Genomic DNA, 21,236 nt, shown 5'->3' with positions numbered 1-21,236 from the left:
GAAGTGACAGAAGCTTCGGCTGATCTCGAAGGGAGCCGACGGCCACCCTTCTGTTCTCTCGCTCGGAGGGATTACCGAGCACCCCTGTCCAGACACAAATCTTTGCGAGATTGATTTGTTTCCTCTGCTCTCGTCCAGAGATGTATGTTGTCTGCTGGAGGCAGTGAACTGATGGAGCTGTCGACCCTCACGGTGCAACAGCGAGAGCCTGCTGAGAGCTGAGCGCTCTACAGGCGTCGCCACAATAAATCAAGAAACACCAACCAAATATCTCAGGCTACCAGCCATGGTGTGACTCCCTTAGGAAGATTGAAGGAAAACAGAAAATTACCATCTCAGAGCTTTTGGACGTCTTGAGTTTTGTTTTCCTGAAGCAATGATGCAACCACAAAAGTGACATTTATATACATCACATTTAAATATTCTACTCATGCTTCTTTAACGGTCGGGGAGGCAAAGTTCAGCTCAGCTTCTTTTTTTTTTTTTTAGTCTTTGAGCAAACGATGCTGTATGAACCGGTGGTGAGCTTGTTGAAACAAAACAACACACAACACCTAGCGCTTGGTGTTACGGAGCTAGTCCACATCCATCCTTCGTCCATTTACTCCTCGTTTCACCTCCCCCACAAAGGATCTGGCCGGATGGCATCGCTCCAGTTTTTAGCCATGCAAAAACTAAAGACAAGTTCTGCCGTCAGCCGAGGATCCGAGCGCCACCGTGATGTGGATGTGAGACAGCAGACACACACAACGATTGGTTTCCACACAGCGAGGTGAGTAGACGTAGCTTACGGGGATTATCTCTTTTGTTGTACACATAGACTTCTTTTTCTTTTTGACTTCCATTAAAAAACTATAAATACCATAAAAGAAGCATTATTTACAAACTCCATGCGTTTCAGGTTAGAGTGATCACTGCAAGAAAAAACAGAAGTGAAAATTACAAGGGTTGAAACTTGAAAATGGTTTCCTGACTTTGGCCGAATCCCATTTAACCCCTTCTATCTTACCGTTCTGTTATTTACTCTGTGGAGTTAGGGGTTCACAAGTCTCTTGGTTTCGTAAAGTGGTAGGGGCTAAAAAATTAGTTTTTCCAGGGATACGTTTCAAATAAATGGGTTTGAGCTGCATTAGCAAATAACTCAAAAATATAAACATTTCTCCAAGAAAAAAGTTTTATTGTCACATGAACTATTGTTATCTCAAGCATGATGGCCACATGATGGAGTATTAGTGCCACTCAAAGAAAAAAAAAGAAGGAGAAACACCTTTTTCATTTGCCATTCATTAAAATTAAGTAAATGTTGAGAATAAAGCTGTTTTCTGAATATAAATTTGAATACAAAATAAACTTACAATGTGTAAAGTCCTACAATAGCCATATGCTTTGCTTAATTGAGCTTTTGAAGTATGTTGTGGCTGCGTATGGTTCTTCCACATGCTACTGAGGCCCCGTTTGTTAAATGAACAAATTGCTAAATTGGTAATAAGAGTTAGTTTCTTCAGATTTCAATAATTCAATCCAAAAAAACAATGCCAAACATTGGTCTATAGTAGAATAAGCTGTTTGGCAGAGAAGATTTGCAAAGATTTTCATGAGCACACCCAACCTCTTCTGAACACATACACGTGGCAGCAATAAGGGGAAATAAACAGGCTTTCCAACAATATGAGCTAATGTGTATTGCAAAGAAGCATTGTCACAAAAAAACAATCAACCAAACACAAAATTATTTAACTTTTTTTTTTGTTGTTGCTAATTTTAAATCTATTGAAGTTCAACAACTGATGAGGCAAAATCTTTTAAAAAGGTGTTTCAGTTTGTAGTGGAATATTTTACTCATTGAGACTTTGAATTAGGAGCCAAAGGGATGGGGCAACACTACAAAATGGGATTTGGCCTTTGAGTTGCACATTTTGTTTTTAACTCAGTGAGATGTTTCACACAGCACACATTTATTAATAATTAATCACTGAAACACCATGCAAACACAGATAAGTTGTATCTCACATAAAAAAAATCTAACTTCCACTGATTGAACAAAATATTAAGAACCTTAAAGTTTCTCAAACTAAAAAAAATGAACTAATCACAGCCGAAAATGTTAAATGGACAAACCAAGCATATTTTTGCTCACTGTGTAAAGTTTATGCTTCTAAGAATAAAGTCTATAAAATCACATAAATCCTGCCTGAGCTTATCTTACCTTCTGCCAGCAACCAGGCATCGGTAATCCATCTGGGCCCTGTTTGACAGAAAAGCAACAATGAGAACTGAAACATTTACCGTACGGTTTGTTGTTAATGCGTGTAACGTCTTACAAACAAGCCTCATTAATAAAATAATTTTATGAAACACCCAACACTTGTCAGAGATTTAAGTATTCAGTAAAAAAAAAAAAGTTTATTAAACTTGACTTCTTTTGGGTTAAGTTTGGTAGACGAGCTGTTAGGATTAAAAAAAAAAAACGTTCAGTAACATCCAAATCATTATCAGGCTGTTTTTATAGTTGGTTATCTGGTTATAGTTTTCATTAGGAAGTGATTAGTCTCAGTTTGCTAAAGTTTTTCAAATCTTACTCTGGTCTGATGATAAAGCGACTTAAAAATTGTATTTCAGATTTGTTCCTTATTTATAGTGTTGGAGGCTAACTTAAAAAAAAGAAAAAAAGAAAAACATTTTGAACCTCAAGCCTAGGCTACGATCCCATCAGGCCATCAGTGACACCCTAACATGGCATAATCTTCCTAGATGTTACTGCATCCTGACATGCTCAAGGGTATCATGTCAGTATGGGTGCGATTGTTGGTGTACACCAGGGGTCTGCAATCTGCGGCTCTGGAGCCACATGTGGCTCTTTGGTCCCTCTGCAGCGGCTCTTTCAAGCTTTGACCATAACTGAAACAAAACTGAATTTGATTGGTTGTTATAACTAAATTTTAGCAGTTTTCCTGTCATTTATTTAGCAAATATATGAATACTAGAATCATTACAAGGAGTAAAACACACTCACTTTCACTTTACGCTTTATTTCTTCAAAGTAAGATAGGTAATTTTCCTACAATTAAAATATATCACATAAGAATGCATAGTTTATTGTTTTAGTTTTTAAAAACTGGGAAAAAACTATATTATTTTTTCCTTCTTCACAAGAATCTCGTCCTTTATTTAGTCAGAATGTAAAAATATCAATAAATGTAAAAAAATCATTAGATTTTTTAGTTTTATAAAATTACCTCTACTGTCCAGAAAAGCGCCCTCCAACAAACTTAAAGGGGTCCGTGGGCCACCAGTTGAGAATCCCAGTTGTAGCAGGTATTGTGGCTCCGGACACGTTTAATTTAGTGAACGAAGGGGCAGAAATGGCTCTTTTGATCGTAAAGTTTGCAGACCTCTGGTGTACACAGTAACTGTCATGGAAATGTGCTGCTTAGGTACATAGTGTGGCAAGAGGATGTGAAAAATAGCAGTAAAAAACAATTTGTTGAGTACCAAAAGCGTTGCATCATCACGATTGCCTTTATATTTTGAAGATTACCAAGTTTGTCGCAAGCCAGCCATGTTCTAACAGGTCACGTAGGTCATAAAGACCATCGACGGGTCTGAATCTAGTGGGAGAGGAGCCTTGGAGGGTCTCCATATAATCCAGTCAACATTTTGATTAAATGTTACAGTTCTATGTCATATAGGCTTCGCCCTTTAAGGCTGTCGCTGATGGGTTTATCCCGTTATGCGCAAGCATCGTACTGAAAAAAATTAGTCCACGCCCACCTGCTGTGTGGGCCCCACCCGATCCGTATAAATTACGTTAAGAGCGGGTAATCTGCTCCCAGTTTTTCTTCAGCAAGCATAATAAACAAGAATAAACTGACCTTTTTCGTCGAGATGTCCAGCTCCAGCACCATCCGTTTGTGTCCCTCGTGCAAGACCGGCTACTTGCTTAGCTTCGACCGGCACGACACCTGCGAGGGATGCCTGGGTCCCCGCCACGTCGCTCGCGCTTCCTCCTGCCGCCTCTGTGACGAGCTTCCACCGGAGGAAAGGCAGAGGAGAGCAGCCTTGTTTAAGGCTACCATCGAGGACTGCCTGTCCGTGGCGGGAGACTGTTCGCTGGACGACGCCATGGATTTCTTCGACGCCGGCTCTCGGAGTGAATCGGATGATTCCTCTGGGACCGGTGACGCTAGCAGCAGCCCCGACGCTCGTTCCCTCCCGGGGAGCGCAGTGTTGGAAAGAGGGAGGCCGAGCGGATGCTCGACTCCCCCGGGGTTTCCCGCCTCAGCGACCACATCGCTCCCTGCCGTGGGCGCGCTCCTCTCGGAGCTGCCCGCCATTATCCGGGAAGCTGCTAGCGTTAAGGGGCTCTCCGTCCCCTCACCCCCCCCGCTCAGATCGGATGATCTTGCGGGAAGGTTTGGCTCCACGCCGGCTCGCCGTCCTGATCCCATTTGGCCTCGTTTTCCTGCGGTGACAGCGTACTGGAACGAGGCCGCAGCCGGTCCTGGTAGGTTAAGGGCGCCCGTCTCCACTTACGCCCCTATCACCAGAGTGGAGGGGTTCACCGAGCGGGGCTTTCCCTCGGTACCCCCCCTTGAGCCAAGCCTCGCGGAAGCCTTCGGAGCGAAGATGTCCAGGCTGGAGAAGCGTCCCGTCCCTCCGGGGAAACACGACCAGGTGGCGACCGCGCTCTCCAACAGAGCCCACCAGTGTGCTTTTCAGGCGGCCGCGGCTAACAACAACGTGGCGCTGTTAGCTTTTAGCATGTCGAAGAGGCTGGAGGCCTCAGGCCTGCCGGAGGAGACGAAGAGCTCCCTGTGTAAATCGGCAGACGCCGTCCTCAACATGTGCGCCGCTTCCACGGTTTGCCTGTCGAGGATTGCTTCATGGATGACGGTAATCCAACGCTCCATCTGGCTCCGTCACTCCCCATTGCTGCCGGAAAAGCTGCACAAGGACCTCATGGAGGGCCCCATCTCATCGGACGCGCTGTTCGGAAGCAGCTTGAAGACCATGCTGGCGAATTCCAAACAGTCGGAGGAGATGTCGGAAGCGGTACGTCATCTCATCAAGCCGCGCGGCTCATCCCGTCCCCCAGCTCGCTGGAAGGATCGCCGAGAGCAGAGGCAGAAGCACCGACGCTCCACGGCAGCAGCAGCTTCGTCTCGCCCAGCTCCACCACCAGCCCCGCCCGCCAGAGACCACCCCTCCTCAGCCCGGCAGCCTGCACTTCAGCGCTTCCCCAGAGATCGCCTGCAGACGGCGCTCGGGTCAAACAAACCGCAGAGCTCACGAGGGAGAAGGTTTAAGAAATGACGGTCTGCGGGGGATGTGTGTATGAACGAAACAGGAAGTGAAATAAATGATTTTTCAAAAATCAGAATGCCTGTTTTTAGCCAGTCTGTAAGTTCGGATGAGCTCACAGCCGCTACACACACATCCTCCACACAGAGAGAGCCGGTGTCCTTAAATAAAGGTTTTTTAAACCCACCGCCGCTCCTTCACATGCCCAGACGCTCACGTGACACCACGGTAAGCGAAATATCTTGTTGTCAAACAGAACCGCACGATCACCACTCAAACGGTGTTAAACGCGCACCCGAGCGAGACAAGCACCGTCCATCCAAACGGCACTGTGCCGATGATGCACGCACAGCTGCCCGGCGCTCACCGGCTCACATCGGGATAAATGTGGGACCGCAGGCCGGGTCCGGTGGAGGTCCCCGCTCTCAGCAAAAACAACACACGTTTTTCCTGAATAAACGCGAACAGCCGTCATCCATCGCGCCTCTGCGACCAGCAGCTCACGGCGGCATAAGCGTGAGACAGCTGAATGAATCCAACGACGGGCCCCGCCCTCAGCGAGAGCGGCGCGCGTCCCTCCAGAGAAAACGTGCGCTCCCGCGAAGTTCACAACCTTCACTTCGACAGCACGGCGTTGATGACGTCACGCCCTCCACCTCTCAACGTTCGCACAGCGACGTTAAACGTGCAGCCTCTGGATGTCACCAGCTGACACACGCCTCGCCTCAGCGCACACCGCCCCGCCCGGACATGAAGGTTGGTCCGCGATCCAGTCACAGCGCACGGGCGCGCGCAGAACAGCCCTTTCGAGAAAGCCTCGCCTTGGGTCACGCGGAAAACATTTCCGCGACGCATGACGGCGGTCGAGGCGGAGGTTTGGATGACATCCGTTCAAAACACGGCACATCATTTAAACGCACGTCCACTCCACGAACGTCACGCAGAGTGGTTAAAAACATGCTCACCGGACAGATGGATGGACAGAGTGTTATGCAAGGGTTACACGCTGCAGTTTGCAACCCGACCCCCTCCGTTCGGAGGAGTTATAGAGACGGTCCTGTCATCACCAGACCAAGTCTCAGCCTTAAATGCAGAAGTCCAGGAGCTTCTGATAAAAGGTGTAATCTCAAAAGTTCCCAACGAGGAGGAAAACACAGGGTTTTACTCACGCTACTTCCTGGTCCCCAAAAAGACCGGAGGGATGAGACCGATTCTGGATCTGTCAGCTTTCAACAAAGCGATCATGAACAGACCTTTTCACATGTTGACGAACAGACAGCTGTTGGACAACATCCAGAAAAACGACTGGTTTGTTTCCATCGATCTAAAAGATGCTTATTTTCACATACCAATCATCCCAAAACACAGAAAATTTCTGCGTTTCGCCTTTCAAGGGATGAAGTACCAGTACAACAGGCTGCCTTTCGGGTACTCCCTCGCACCTCGCACGTTCTCAAAGTGTGTGGAGACAGCCCTGCATCCACTGCACAGAGCAGGGATGAGAGTTTTGTTTTACCTGGACGACCTGCTGCTCCTGTCTCACTCCAGACAGGAAGCATTGATACAGGCTCAGGTGTTGGCATCACACCTGCTAAATCTGGGCTTCGCCATAAATTGGAAGAAAAGCTCGATTTTCCCGGCCCAGACAATTGTTTATCTGGGAGTGGAATTAAATTCAATTACCATGACGGCTCGCTTATCACAAACAAGAATCGACACTCTAAAAAACCAATTACGCCACGTAAGACCTGGCAAAGTGGTAACAGCTGTCTCCGTCATGAAGCTGTTGGGAATGATGTCATCAGCTCACACAGTGGTCCCGCTGGGTTTGTTACACATGAGGCGCCTCCAGAGGTGGTTTACGCGCCTGCGTGTGGATCCAGTAAAACAAAAGAGACGGATGATCACTGTCCCTCCCTCCGTGAGAGCAGACCTCCGACACTGGGGAAACACCCTGGCTCTGTCAGAGGGAGTCCCCGTCAGCAAACCCTCGACACACGTGTCAGTCTTCACGGACGCGTCTCTGTCAGGTTGGGGGGGGACATGCCTATCTCAAGCAGTAGGGGCGCTGTGGCCCCACCGCACATCAGCCCACATCAATGTTTTGGAGTGTCGCACAGTGCTGAATGTGATTCAGCATTTTGCTCCCGTGCTACAGAATCAACACGTGTTGATTCACACAGACAACATGGTGACTGCTGCGTACATAAACCGCCAGGGGGGTGTGCGTTCAGCCCAGATGTTACACATTGCACGGAAGCTACTGTGTTGGGCTCACCAAAATCTGCTTTCCATCAGAGCGGTTTACATACCCGGCGTTCTGAACAGAGGAGCAGACGTGATGTCCAGGGGCGGTCCACGTCACGCGGACTGGACCCTCCATCCAGACCTGATGTTTCAGACGTGGCAGAAGTTTGGCAAAGCAGCTGTGGACCTGTTTGCGACGCGAGAGAACGCTCAGTGCCAGTTATGGTTTTCCCTGAGCCCTCGAGACGATCCACCGCTGGGGGTGGATGCATTTGCCCACAGTCCGTGGCCCAAAACGCTTCTGTACGCGTTCCCTCCTCCTCCTCTGATTTTACGGTTCCTGAACCGAGTTCAGGAGGAGGGACTGACAGCTCTCCTGGTAGCTCCCGAGCGCGTGAACGCACCATGGTTCCCGGTCCTGCAGCGTCTGTTGTCAGGTCGCCCGTGGAAACTGCCATGGAGGGAAGATGCTCTCCTTCAAGCAGGAGGAGCGATCAGGAGTTACCCGGAAATAGGCCAGCACCTGTGGGTCTGGCCGCTGAGCGGTCCCGCTTAGAGAGGATGGGTCTCCCTCAGGAGGTAGTGCGCACAATTCAAGATTCACGTGCTGCATCTACCACAGCCCTGTACACATCAAAGTGGACGGCTTTTCAGCGCTGGTGTACAGAGAAAGGTCTGGAGGCCACCTCATGTCCATTAGGTGGCGTGCTGTCCTTTCTTCAACAGCTGATGGATAGGAAGTTGGCGTTCAGCACGATTAAAACGTACGCTGCAGCCATCTCTTCCTGCCACGAAGGGTTCGGGGACAGAACAGCTTTTAACCACCCGCTGATGAAGCGGTTTTTAAAAGGTGTACAAAGACATAGACCGGTTTCACGCCCACTCGTTCCACAGTGGGATTTAACGCTGGTCCTGCGAGCCCTGATCAAAGCTCCTTTTGAGCCTCTGGATCAAGTTTCACTTAAATTCCTGTCTCTTAAAACAGCCCTGCTGCTGGCTTTAACATCCGCCAAGAGGGTGAGTGATTTATCTGCCCTCTCTGCCGCTCCGTCATGTCTCAGAATCCAGGCTGACGGTAGTTCAGCTGATTTAAGACCAAACCCAGCCTTTATGCCTAAATGCATCACGAGCTCTTTTAAATCGAGACAGATATCGTTGGAGGGATTCTTCCCTCCCCCCCACAGATCAGAAGAAGAAGCATCTTTTCATCTTCTCTGTCCGGTGCGGGCGTTATCGTGTTACATAGCGCGCACAGCTGCAATGCGTCAAACTCAACATTTGTTTGTGCATTATAGAGATGCATCCGCAGGCCGCCCGTTATCCACCCAGCGCTTGTCACACTGGCTGTGTGAGGCCATTTCTGAAGCCTACAGAGCATCAGATCTAGAGCCTCCTGTCAACCTCAAAGCACACTCAACCAGGGGTATCGCATCTTCGACTGCTCTGCATAATGGTATGTCAATGCAGGACATTTGCACTGCGGCTGCATGGTCATCACCCTGCTCATTTATTCGCTTTTACCTACGTGATGTAACGGCTCGTTCCATGACACATTCTGTCCTTAGTGCTCTAACAGAATGAATATTGTTGTTCTCATGGAACTCTGTTTAAGCTCACATCTGTCTGCATGCATTACAGTGTGAGATGTTGTTATCAGCCACAAGTTGTGTCTGTGATTCGGTTCTATTGTCACTAATCAGTTCATGACTATTGTTACCAATCAGTTCATTTGTTCAATAATCAGTTCATTGATATTAATCTGTTTATACTGTTCAATCATGAATCAGTTGCTTCATGCCCCCCCCCCCCCTCCTCTTTTCAATATCTTCCCCGTTGAAGTTTTTCCGGGGCATTCATGCTGTCAGAACGCATAGTTGCACAACATGCGTCTGTGCATGGCACACAATTACGCGATGCGTAATTATGCACATGGGGAACTGAGTGGCAAGACGTTTTTTGGGCAAGCTTCCGCTTCTTACTGGGTTCGAATGGACCCAGTGAGGCGAGGACCACATCCGCTTCGCCCTTAACCCATCAGCGACAGCCTTAAAGGGCGAAGCCTATATGACATAGAACGTTGGTTACGTACTGTAACCCCAGATTCTATGAATATAGGCGTAGCCCTTTAAGCGTCGGGCCTCACTGGCTCCTGAATAGCTGAAGAAAAGAATAAGCTATTTGGGAGCAGATTACCCGCTCTTAACGTAATTTATACGGATCGGGTGGGGCCCACACAGCAGGTGGGCGTGGACTAATTTTTTTCAGTACGATGCTTGCGCATAACGGGATAAACCCATCAGCGACAGCCTTAAAGGGCTACGCCTATATTCATAGAATCTGGGGTTACAGTACGTAACCAACGTTTGTAAATGTTTGCCTGAATTCTGACTGTAACTCTGAGTGTTAGTCTAAAAATACACAAATTACATTAATCATGCACAAAATACACAACAATATGAACATCATGCACATTATGATGAGTCTACTGTTTAAAACATGGCATTTGGAGACACTAAAACCAAATCAGTTTGTCTTGAGAAAAAAAAAACAACAACTAAATGAATGTTTAAGGAAATGAAAATGATGTAACTTGAAAAGTTGTAAAGTTTACCTATTATGACATGATCCTTTCAGTGTGTGTAGATATGAGATCACTGTGATGTCCCAAAACTTAAAACCACCCAATTTTCTACCAAAAGCATCAAGTGTCATGTATTGTTTCAGCAATAGAAGAAATCAAACAAACCAAAAACTAGTGAATACATATAGTATACTGTAGGTCTGCAGCAAATATTTTAATCTTTTTGTTTTTTTTTGTAGTGGTCTGGCCCAATTGGTACAAACAGGAAGAAAAAAGGGAAAGTTAACGAGTTGAGACAGGGATCCATGCACTTTTAGCATGGCTAACTTATGGGATCTGTGTTAGCGTCAGGTTAAGAGAACCCAGCAGGGAGGGATACATTTTAGGGAACTTTTTAATCCTAGCTTTAATCAGGGTAAGGACAGGAATCAGTTAGAAGGATACATTAAAGCCATGGTTCCAAACCCTGGTCCTTGAGGAATGCCATCCTCCATGTTTCAGTTGTTTCCTTGCTCCAACACGCCAGATTCAGTTATTTAATGACTTCAAGTTCTGCAGAAGTCCGTTAATCACCCATTCATTCAAATCAGGTGTGTCAAAGCAGGGAAACAAGTCAAACATGCAGGATGGTGTTCCTCAAGGACCACGGTTTGGAACCACTGCATTAAAGAACTGGTGATCACTGATTTATACTGTAGATGGAACAATGTGTGTAATCTAAAAGAGGCTGCTTGCAGTCAAGATGTTAGTTATATACTGTATATGTTTGTTTTAAGCTATCTTTAAATTGAAATTGTGATTAAAATGACCATGCTTGTCAAGTTTTTGTTTCATGCATTAGTTTGTGGGTCAGTAATGGCCTGCAGGTGAATTACATGCATAGGTAAGAAGTTTTGGGAAAGAGAGAAATACTGTACCAATTGGCACGGGGCATCCAGCCCGTCCAGACCTGGCTGACCTGGTTCCCCCTTTTCACCCTTAAATCCCCGGAAACCCTGTTTACACAGATGACCTAGGAGTGTTACTAAGAGAGAAGTGGAAGACCCTTAACCCCCTTCATCTGTCCCTTGTGACAGAACCGTGGGGAGGGTCAGGGAGGAGCTGCCCTGTGAGCTTGCCGATTCCACCATTTCTTACCAGCAAGTTTTGTGTCCAAATTGCAGAGTTATGATGAAGCTCCAAACAGTGTGTCAAGATAGTGTTTTCTAATTTCAAGGCGACAAAACTGGTCTCGGTGTACCCATAAGGAGCTCCTCCCTGTTTAGAGCATCTGCTCTTCATGGCTGGTATACGCAAATTCCAGCTCACAGATGAGACATACCAATGGGCAGGGTGCATCTAATCCCGGAGCACCCTGTTCTCCTTTCTCGCCCTTAGGCCCTTTTTTGCCCTTCTTTCCCTTCTCCCCCTGTGGATACAAGTGTTTAGTCAAGTTAAATTCATTTTTCAACAAGTATGTCTACCACAAGAAGGGATTAAAGAGGGCTTTCTGTGGCCCAACAGAGGTAAAAAGGACATGGTCAGATAGGTTAGATAGGAGAGTGATACCAGGCAGTTTTGGGTGTTTTTAAAAGGCAGCGGACAATAAAAGGGGAACAAGAAAGGGAAAAGTGGAAAACACTTCATTATTAAAGTGGTGTCAAGGGCACAAAGGATGAGAAAGACTAGCAGGGAAATCATCCGCCAGAGAAACGAGTACAATTCAAGTTCAAGAACACTCTGGAAAGGTCTGAACTGTTCTCACAACATGTTGATACAGAACTGCCGAATCCCTTTCCCCACGTTCCCTATACCATTTAATGTAGCCCTAACCCTACAGTTTGAACATTCATGCCAACTTATAGGGGTGTACAGTGATGGGTGAAACGGTAGGGCTTTCAGGCTCATTAAACAGAGGAACATTTCAAACCAATGAGTACATTCTGTGCTAGCAAAAACTCTTATAAATTAGTTTTCTCAGGTAAATCCTTGTATTATCTAAAATCCTGTATCCCAATTGTTATTAAACGGTATTTATAGTAAAAGTGACAATGTAATTAATTCATATTTTATACCCATTTGCTCACAGAAAGGTGGTACTATCCTTAGTATTCATTGGGTCAGAGGCAAGGGACACCCAAGACTGGTTGCCAGTCCATTACAGGATGTCATGTCAGTTTGTATAAAAGGAATCTGTTACTATTGATGGTATATCAGCTTCCTGAAGAAATGTCACGTTTTGTAGTAAAGTATGAGAACCACTTCCCCTCATGAATTCAAATTAAGCGCCAAGGAATAGTGGAAAAGGTGACTAGGAAATAGGATTCAGCTAATTTAAATATTTCTTTGAACATCTGTTTGGAAAATTTCTATTTTTACCAGATTGAAAAGCGAATCACTACTTCGAACGCAGATGGGACCAAAGCAAATTTCTGCAGTCTTAAAAAATAATTTAGAGTTGCAGGTTTGGACAGCATTGTCTGATGAAACAAATTCAGTTAAAGCTTCAAGCACTTTATTCAAGATTAAAGCGCTTCCTGTTCTTGTTCTTTTGGCTGCTCTCTTTTTCAGGGGTCACCACAGCCAACGAACTTGCAGGAAAGATTTAGCGATTGTTTTATGACAGATGCCCATTCTGAAGCAACCTGGGCTCGAACCAGCAGCTTCAAGGTTACAAGACCATAGCACTGACCACTGAGTTACCTCAGCCTCTTAAATTCAAACGCTTCTAAAACCCTGAAAATCCCACAATGAAACGCAAGCATTTACAAGGGTTTCAGCACCCCCTATAAACCCTGTGTTTTGGTGTCTTGACATATGTCAATCTTAAAAACCACTTTACTTCACTGTCAATTTTACATTACAGTTGTTTACACTGAATAATGTAGTTATTAGCAAGTGCAACAAAGGGCAGCAGCAGCTAGCTATAGCACTTTTGGCGGGAATATTATATTTCTGTGAGAATAACCACAAAACTGAAAGTGCTATAAAGGTTTTAAAACAGCATTCGCTTTAAACGCTCCACTCAACTTTAACATCAGATCCTCTTAAACTAGCCATTAGCTCGTCAGACTGGTTAAAATTAACCATTTCTCCAAACTGAGGTTGTTTAAAGAGTTATCTGTAATTAGTAAGTAATGAATATCCGACAAAGTTGAGTCAGGTCCTCTGGATGAGTTTTTTTCTTGTTGAAAGGTTTCACCTTTCATCCAAAAGGCTTCATCAGTCCGAGGAGCCACAACAAACTCAGTCTTAAAAGCACCTTCACATAGTGGGTCAACGAGTTTGATGGTGCAAAGATAGTTTCTGGAGCCCGCCCTCTCCCCCGCTGACTCGTTTGAGGCGGTCATGGCCAAAGTGGTTCAAAACATCGTGATTCATGGTCAACAGCCTTCGTTCAACGAAAGACGAAACGTTTGAACACAAAGAAACCGTCCAGTGGACCTGACTTAACTTTGTTGGATTTTTTAGGAATACTTTACACCTTTTAGTCATTTAAACAAAAACAAACATGGCGATTACAGAAAGAGAGAAACCACTGTGGTAAAATGAAAAAGGTAATGAAAGGTTTCCAACAGGCTCAGGAAATAGGGGAAGTGAAAGGTAACACTTGAGGTTCATGCATGGAAAACACAGAAAATGACAGAAATATGGTTACGAAGAGCCTGTTGTCAATGGACATGTTTGTGGTAACATGTTGATTTCACTTTGTGACGCTTGATAATGAGATCAAATTTTAAACAATGAGATGGCAAACTGTTGAAGAGACGAAAACAAACGCTGGTTTGAGAGGACTTGGAATGGCATTTTATTCCAAGGCTGGATTCCAAAACTGTAATCCAATTAGTTCATTTATGTATGAAGCATACAGTTAAACAGTTTCTGCAAAAATAAAAGAAATTCATTATGATAAGGGGGATTGAACCTTTCTTTTTATAGTTATTCTTTATATAGAAGCTCAAACTTGAGGAGAGTAAAAAAATACTACAAAGCCAACAAATATTTATAAAATAAGTCTACACTGTCCATTGACATCAGCCCTCTGTAGTGTTAGTGGTAATAACACACGCCGTATCTACATCTACCTTTTCTCCTCTTTCCCCATCGTTGCCTTTATCTCCCTTTAAGCCTGGCAACCCCTGTGAAAGTACAACTTCACTTAATCAAACTCTGTCTTTAATGAGCAAAAACAGGAGAGGATTTTCATTTCCATACAGAGCTTCCATAAAAACACATCAAGATCAAAGAAATCTGAAGTTGAAGGGAGGTGAAAAGGAAACAATGAAGGCAAAAAATTAAAGAAGTCTGCAAGAAAGTATTCATGGAAATAATACGTTTGATGGTATGTAGTTGCATAAAAAAAATCAACTTCATAGAATCAATTGATGCACAGAACATTAGCACATCTTATCTCAATCTTTCACCACTTATCTGTAGTCGGGTCAAGGAGGCAACATGCCCCGAGGAGAAACCCAGACATCCCTCTGCCTGTCATAGTCTGTGTTTTTCTGTTATTTATTTAGTTCATTCAGTTTATCCTTAGTCTCATTTCCCCTTGTGGTTTATGCTATTCTTATGTCACTTGTGTTTTGCTTCAGCCCCCTGTGTTTCGGGACCAAGATGGTGAAGAGATAGGGAAGCCAACTTGGAGCCAGAACGTCGCAGTTTGACGTCCCGCCATTCCAAGGCCATGTCATGGTGTCCCTGAGAAAGAAGCCCAATCCCCAATTGCTCCCCGGGTGCTTACATAGCTGCCCTCTGCTCCAACTGGGTGTATCTCAGGTGTGATGGGTTAATTCAATTCTATTCAACCCAAAAATACTTTATTGATCCCAAAGGGAAATTATTTGTTGTTGTAACTCGTTATCCTCATTTCATTAAGAGATGTTATAGATACTGATGGCTGTAGGTAGGAAGGATCTCTTGTAAAGGTCCATCCCACAGTGGATCCTAAGAAACTGGCTGCAGATGCCGTCCGATCCGTCCACCCAGACTCGGCTGGCCTCTCGGTTCCCCCGGGCTGTAGGACCACCGGAATGCCAGGCAGAACTCCTCCCAGAGCGATGGCCACTCCTCCCAGCAGTCTGCCGAGCTCCTCGTCGCTGCGGACAGACAACTGTAGGTGCCGAGGTACGATCCTGTCCTTCCGCTGTCATGAGCCGTGTTTCCTGCTAGTTCCAGGATCTCAGTGGTCAGGCACTCGAGCACAGCCGGCAGGTAGATGAGAATGCGTCCACAGAACATCCTTTTCAACTCATTTGAGATTTGGGGCTGTAGTTGAGATATTATTTGAGCTTTTGAGATGTTAATCAGTTGCTGTTGGTTGTAGAAAACTGCCTTGTTGCCATGGTTACACATCGTAACAAATGTACAAAACTAAAAAAGTTTCAGTAAAAATCCTTCCAGCTGCACAGCATCTGATACCAGAGGAAACAATCATCCAAAAAAAGTGATTTACATCCAGAAAAAGAGGAATTAAAGTTTCCAAAAGCAAAATCTCAGAATGAAAGTAACGGAGCTGCTCCAACATACAGCCACCTTGAGCGGCGCAGTTCTAGAACCAAAAAAGAAAAGAAAAAAAAAAGTGAAATGAAGAGAAAAAAAATAAATGAAGAGAACTAATGTCATCATGTCACGGGCAGCACGGTGGCACAACTGGTAGAGCTGCTGCCTCTCAGCGAGCAGGTCTTTGGTTCAAACCCCGGTCCAGGGGCCTTTCTGGGTGGAGTTTGCATGTTCTCTCGGTGCATGCGTGGGTTTTCTCCGGGTACTCCGGTTTCCTCCCACAGTCCAAAAACATGCATGTTAGGCTGATTGGTAACTCTAAATTGTCCCTAGGTGTGAGTGAGAGAGTGAATGGTTGTTTGTCTCGTTTGTCTCTATGTGTCCCTGTGATGGACTTGCGACCCGTCCAGGATGTACCCCGCCCCTCGCACAGTGATTGCTGGACATGGGCACCAGTGACTCCCGTGACCCAAAATGGAATAAATGGGTAAAGATAATGGATGGATGGATGGATGGATAATGTCATCATTGTATGGGAACATACAATGATGACAATCTCAGACTTACATTCCATTCCCATGTGTCAGTTCTCATTTTCACCCTCAGCCAGCTGACCACTTACACCTGTTTCCAATATGTAATTACCAGGTGCTACAGCTTTCCACACTCCCCCGCTCTACTTAAACGATCTCTGCTCACCACTCTAACAGAGGTTCGTTGTCTTGACTACCTGTCAGATGTCTCAGTCCTCTCTCCTGTGCTCCAGTGAAGAGTTTGCACTAGTCCTTAAAAGCAAATGTAATAAACAAGCGCTACATACAGACAGATTGTTATGGAAGCGTTTAACTGCTGTTTAACATGTCATGCTATGTGCCCAATGATATGTCGCGTTACGCATCATTGGGCACTTTTAAGCAGGTATACGGAAATTCCCAAGCTTTTCTAGTGGGTATATGCCGTATACCAGCATATCAGGTAGACTACACCACTGCTGTGCTCCATGTGTTTTGTAAGTAGTTGCTGCCATGTCAGTCCTTTGCTTTCATTTATTTAATAAAACCAGATATATTTTACTTGAGCTTATTGCGTCTGCCTGCATTTGGGTTCAATCCCTTCACTGACCGCAATACTTCCAAGTGACGTTCTCCAGCTCCTCCTTGGGAACCTCAAGGTGTATCCAGGCCAGAGAAAATACACAATACCTCTAGTCAGTTCTGAGTCTGCCCCGGAGCATCATCCTAAAGAGACATGCTCCAAAATACCTCCAAGTGGAGGTGTCCAAGAGGATGCCTGTACCACATTACTTATGCCATTTGATGCGAAGGAGCAGTGGCTCTACTTCGACCGCTCCCCGAATGACTGAGTTCCTCACCCCATTGCTAAGACTCAACGAAGGAAGCTTATTTCAGTGGCTTGTATCCAGGAATTCGTTCATTTGATCATGATCCAAACCTCATAACCACCGGTGAGCAATGGAATGTAGACAGACCTGTAAATCAAGAGCTTCGCCTTTCGATTAAGCACTTTCTTAAGCACGACCGACTGAAGTAACGCCCTCATAACTGAGGATGAGGCCCCAATCTGCGGATCCATTTTCTGCTCCATACTACCATCACTTCTGAACAAGACGCCCAGACATTTGAACTCCTCCACCTGAGGCAAAGACTCCCCCAATCTGTTAACACAACTGTTCTTAATTAGCTAATTAATATTAGATGCAGTGCAACATTTAAATAATGTCTTTACCAAGTTCTAAAATTGTTTAAAAGGACAAAAAAAAAAATCATTAAGTCGACTTACATCCAGTCCTGGTGTTCCAGCTGAACCCTGCAGAAAAAAAAAAAAAGTTTTACTGTTGATGCAAAACTGACCTTCAAATTCTTGTACTGACTCAGGCTAATAAAAATGGTGTAAACCATATAAAATGAATGGAAGTTAATAATAATATAATAATTTAGCTTGAACAACCCAAGTAATGACACTAACGAACATTTCATTTAATAATATAATGAAATAATTTATTATACCAACAAGCTCACAACGTTGTGTTAGCTCAAAGAAACTTTATTAAACACAATTGTACATAGACTTCTTTTAATAGATATAGTTCTTGTCAGACTTACTGGTAGTCCATAAGGGCCTCGGGGTCCCGGTTCACCTGGCACTCCTCTTTCCCCCTAAGAATGAATGAAATTTGCATTAAAAGTGATTTTAAAATATCTCTAAAAGCCTGCTCAAAATGAATTTCATAAAAAGAAAACAATGATTGTGTCTTACTACGTCACCCTTTGGTCCAGCTGGACCAGCTGGACCTGGAGGTCCGTCCATGCCCTGCAGAGAGTAGCAATGTGGTAAATCTACATTTTCAGATTAATAGCAGGTCTGAATAAGTTCCCAAGCAAACAAAGCTTCTGCAACAGTTTGTTGTGTCTGGGCTACATCTGGCACACGCAGCTAGGAGACGTGCAACTGGCCACATAGGACATTTACAACACTGCTGACTGTTAATGTATGAGTGTGTTAATGCTCAGTTAATGCAAAACGGGACAAAACAAGAGCCTTGAAATGTTTGCTGTAACAGCTTTCTGTATGGTCTCTGTCCAGAAAACTAAACTCTGTTCAGTTCATAAGACTGATCTTTGTCAAGTACAACAAAAGCTTGTATTATTGGCTTTTTGTGGCAAATAATAAGGTGACATGACTCAAAAAAATAAATGAAAAAAGGAGGGGGTCTGTATGGTGAGGGAGAGAAGTAGACAGACGTTGGGTGGCGAAGCCTCTTGATCACATGACACTCACCCTAATTCCGGGCTTGCCGTCCAAGCCGGAGGCTCCCTGTGTGGTTATGGAGGTATGAGTGACATGAACAAGGCGGGATTAGTACCAGATGAACATTGTTATTAGGACAAGTTGATGGCAGGGTGTACAACAGCTCAATTACACTGTGTGTTACAGGCAGCTTGGCAAAGTATGTCAGTCGAGGCGAATGAAAATGAGGACAGAAAATGGAGAAGGCACACACATGTACATAAACATACACTTAAATGTTCACACTTAGGCGCAACTAAAACATTTCACAGGGTTGTTAAAGACATCAACGGGTTTCTATAAAAATGGTCCGTATTTTATCGTGGTACTTACCGGGAGGCCCAATGGTCCACGGTCCCCTTTGTGTCCTGGTTCCCCTCTCATGCCCTTCATACCGTGCAAACCAGGCTCCCCCTGTAAAATAAACGAACAAGACTATGAAATACGACACATTATACCCCCAGTGACAAAGTATTATACAGCAATCTGTAGAAATGTTTCAGACAAGAAAATACCTTGTATAACATTTGACCTTCGTTTGTGATCTGAATTAGAGCTGGGGTGATAAAAAGTGTACACGATGCATCTAGTGGTGGTACAGATTTGTATCAAGTTTAAATAAATTGTCTTGAGTGGATCAGAAGTTATGGTTCAGACAAGAGAAAGTTAACGGACCTATGGTAGGAGACTATACCGTAATACGTCCCGCCTTCAACTGGCGTATAAAAAAATTAAGCAGAGGAAAAGTTGTTGCATTGATTATGCCATCTGTTCCAGTCTCTTATCTTCTTGGTGCACTCTGGAGTCATTAAATAACATGTTTTGTTAGTGAACGGCAGCTGGAAGCTGAAAGACTTTTAGAACAAACCTTAAGCCAGTATCTCACTGGGCTGTCACAACTAGCAACAAATTGCTAATGGGATTTGCAAGGGAGTCTCCAAAATGTTTCACAACATTTACAGAAGTTCTCAGTTTCCTTGTGAGTCGCAGAGGTTAAGTCTCGTGTGAATTTTGAACATGTTCACAAAACTTGTGTGACAAATTTTCTCTCAAATCAGTCAAAGTTGTCGGGGTATCTCAAACCCATCTTGAACCCTTAGTTTCCTTAAACTCTCGAGTTTCAGAGCTGTATTTTCACACCTGCACAAGAGCTCTTCTTACATGCTCTCCAACATGTGAAAAAGTAAACTGGTAGCACAATTCAACAATATGTGAATGGACAATGGACAATGACAACTGTGTGACCACCCAGCCAAAAATAAAAAAAAACTAAAAAACTGCTTTGGTCAGGTCATCTGGACGGTTTCTTTTGTTGCCGAGACGTTTCGTCCTTCATCCGAAGGGCTTGTTCAGTCTGAGAAGCCCACCAAACTAAACTGAATCCCACAAATAGCTCACTTCCAGAGTGGAAAAAAACAGTTTGCTGGTGATAAGATGGCTTCCGGGGCCCGCCCTCTGCCCTGTCAACTCCTCCTCCAACGTAACCCCTCCGATTTAATATTCAGGAAAGATTGATGATGACACACAGCAACTTCATATATAATTAAAACATATTTAATCATAAAGACAATTGCTAAGTTGAGCTTGTCCATTTTGTTTTGAAAATGACACGAGACGTCCGTCACATTTGATGCATTGTGCTCCAATTCAACACAGCTGAGTTCTGTTCCACGCCTCTTTTGGTTCTGCAATACTCGCTTCATTTCTGAAAACTTATGTTTGTGTGGGACGTGGCTCCATTGGCAATTTATGATTGTTCAGAGGCAGCAAAAATACAGACTGGTCTGTGCAGTCATTTTACGGAACTGTTTTATGAAAGAGCATTGTGAAAACGAGATGTTACACTAGTTCCTGGAAAGTATAAACTTACAGCATGCTACTGTAAAGTTCTGCCAGGCCACAAACATATTTTTAGTGCTCCTTATTTACCTTTAAAATCTGTTTGCTGTTAATATTGCTATGTGTGAAAAATATTAAAGATTGCAAACATTTGCCCTTTTTTCACCCCAATCTAGTACTTTCTATGAATAACAGATTTTTTTTATGAATAAAAAGTTCTTAAAAACAACTTAAGGCCTACATTTTTGTACTGTACATCTGATTTACCTTTGGTCCAGGAAAGCCATGAGGTCCCTGAAAAAAATCAGAAGTGGCAAACATTAGGTCAGACTGTACCTTGTTTTTCTGTTCTTAGAAACAGTTCTTTCTTTGCTAACATCAATCAGGTTTATCTAGAAGCTGAGCTGACTTGAGGTAATGAGATAAACAAGTTTAGAACAATTAAAATTCTTGAGAAAATGTTTTCCTTCCCATATAGTGATGTTGTCAGGAGGTGAAAGGAATACTTCTCAGACCTTCTCAATCTACAGCTGAGGTCACCCAAGGTAGTTAAAAAGCTCCAAGACGGCAGGGCTCCTGTGACGGATGAGATCCGCCCTGAGTTCCTCATGGCTCTGGATGTTGTAGAGCTGTCTTGGTTGACAAGCCTGTGCAACATTGCGTGGGCATCCGAGGCAGTGCCACTGGATTGGTAGACTGGGGGTGGTGGTTCCCCTCGTCAAAAAGGGGGACTGGAGGGCGAGTACTATTTATAGGGGTATAACTCTTCTCAGCCTTCCAGGTGGAAAAATGAGTCTGATTGATAATCGAAATTCATATTTTGGAGGAACAATGAGGGTTATTTCCTGGCTGTGGAACACTGGATCAGTTCTTTACCTTACTAAGGTCCTCGAGGGATTATGGGAGTTTTCCCATCCAGTCGACATGTGTTTTGTGGACCTGGAGAATGCATTTGACTGTTCCTCGAGGTACACTG

The 21,236-nt window shown here is 44.4% G+C and overlaps 3 long non-coding RNA genes across 3 annotated transcripts in view; all 3 read right to left on the bottom strand.

Moving 5' to 3' along the window:
* Positions 1 to 351: 351 nt before the first annotated feature.
* Positions 352 to 11,117, bottom strand: LOC119416686. Its single transcript, XR_005187115.1, has 3 exons — positions 11,047 to 11,117; positions 2,207 to 2,245; positions 352 to 914 (listed from the first exon to the last, which is right to left on the bottom strand). It is a non-coding gene; the product is annotated as an uncharacterized LOC119416686 (long non-coding RNA).
* A 3,084-nt stretch (positions 11,118 to 14,201) lies between these two features.
* On the bottom strand, positions 14,202 to 17,778 carry LOC119416678. Its single transcript, XR_005187114.1, has 3 exons — positions 17,737 to 17,778; positions 17,414 to 17,440; positions 14,202 to 14,247 (listed from the first exon to the last, which is right to left on the bottom strand). It is a non-coding gene; the product is annotated as an uncharacterized LOC119416678 (long non-coding RNA).
* A 111-nt stretch (positions 17,779 to 17,889) lies between these two features.
* The window catches only part of LOC119416670, a 5,169-nt gene continuing 1,822 nt past the window's right edge, over positions 17,890 to 21,236 (bottom strand). Inside the window, exons 2-4 of the long non-coding RNA XR_005187112.1 lie at positions 20,528 to 20,554; positions 18,755 to 18,835; positions 17,890 to 17,944 (exon numbers count right to left, since the gene is read on the bottom strand). This is a non-coding gene — a long non-coding RNA (uncharacterized LOC119416670). The remainder of the gene's footprint in view (positions 17,945 to 18,754; positions 18,836 to 20,527; positions 20,555 to 21,236) is intronic.

This window comes from Nematolebias whitei, chromosome 1 (genome assembly GCF_014905685.2).
Source record: "Nematolebias whitei isolate Nwh7 chromosome 1, NemWhi1, whole genome shotgun sequence".
Lineage (NCBI taxonomy): Eukaryota > Metazoa > Chordata > Actinopteri > Cyprinodontiformes > Rivulidae > Nematolebias > Nematolebias whitei.
The sequence above is the reverse complement of the archived record's forward strand: the minus strand, read 5'-3'. Positions and strand labels throughout refer to the sequence as shown.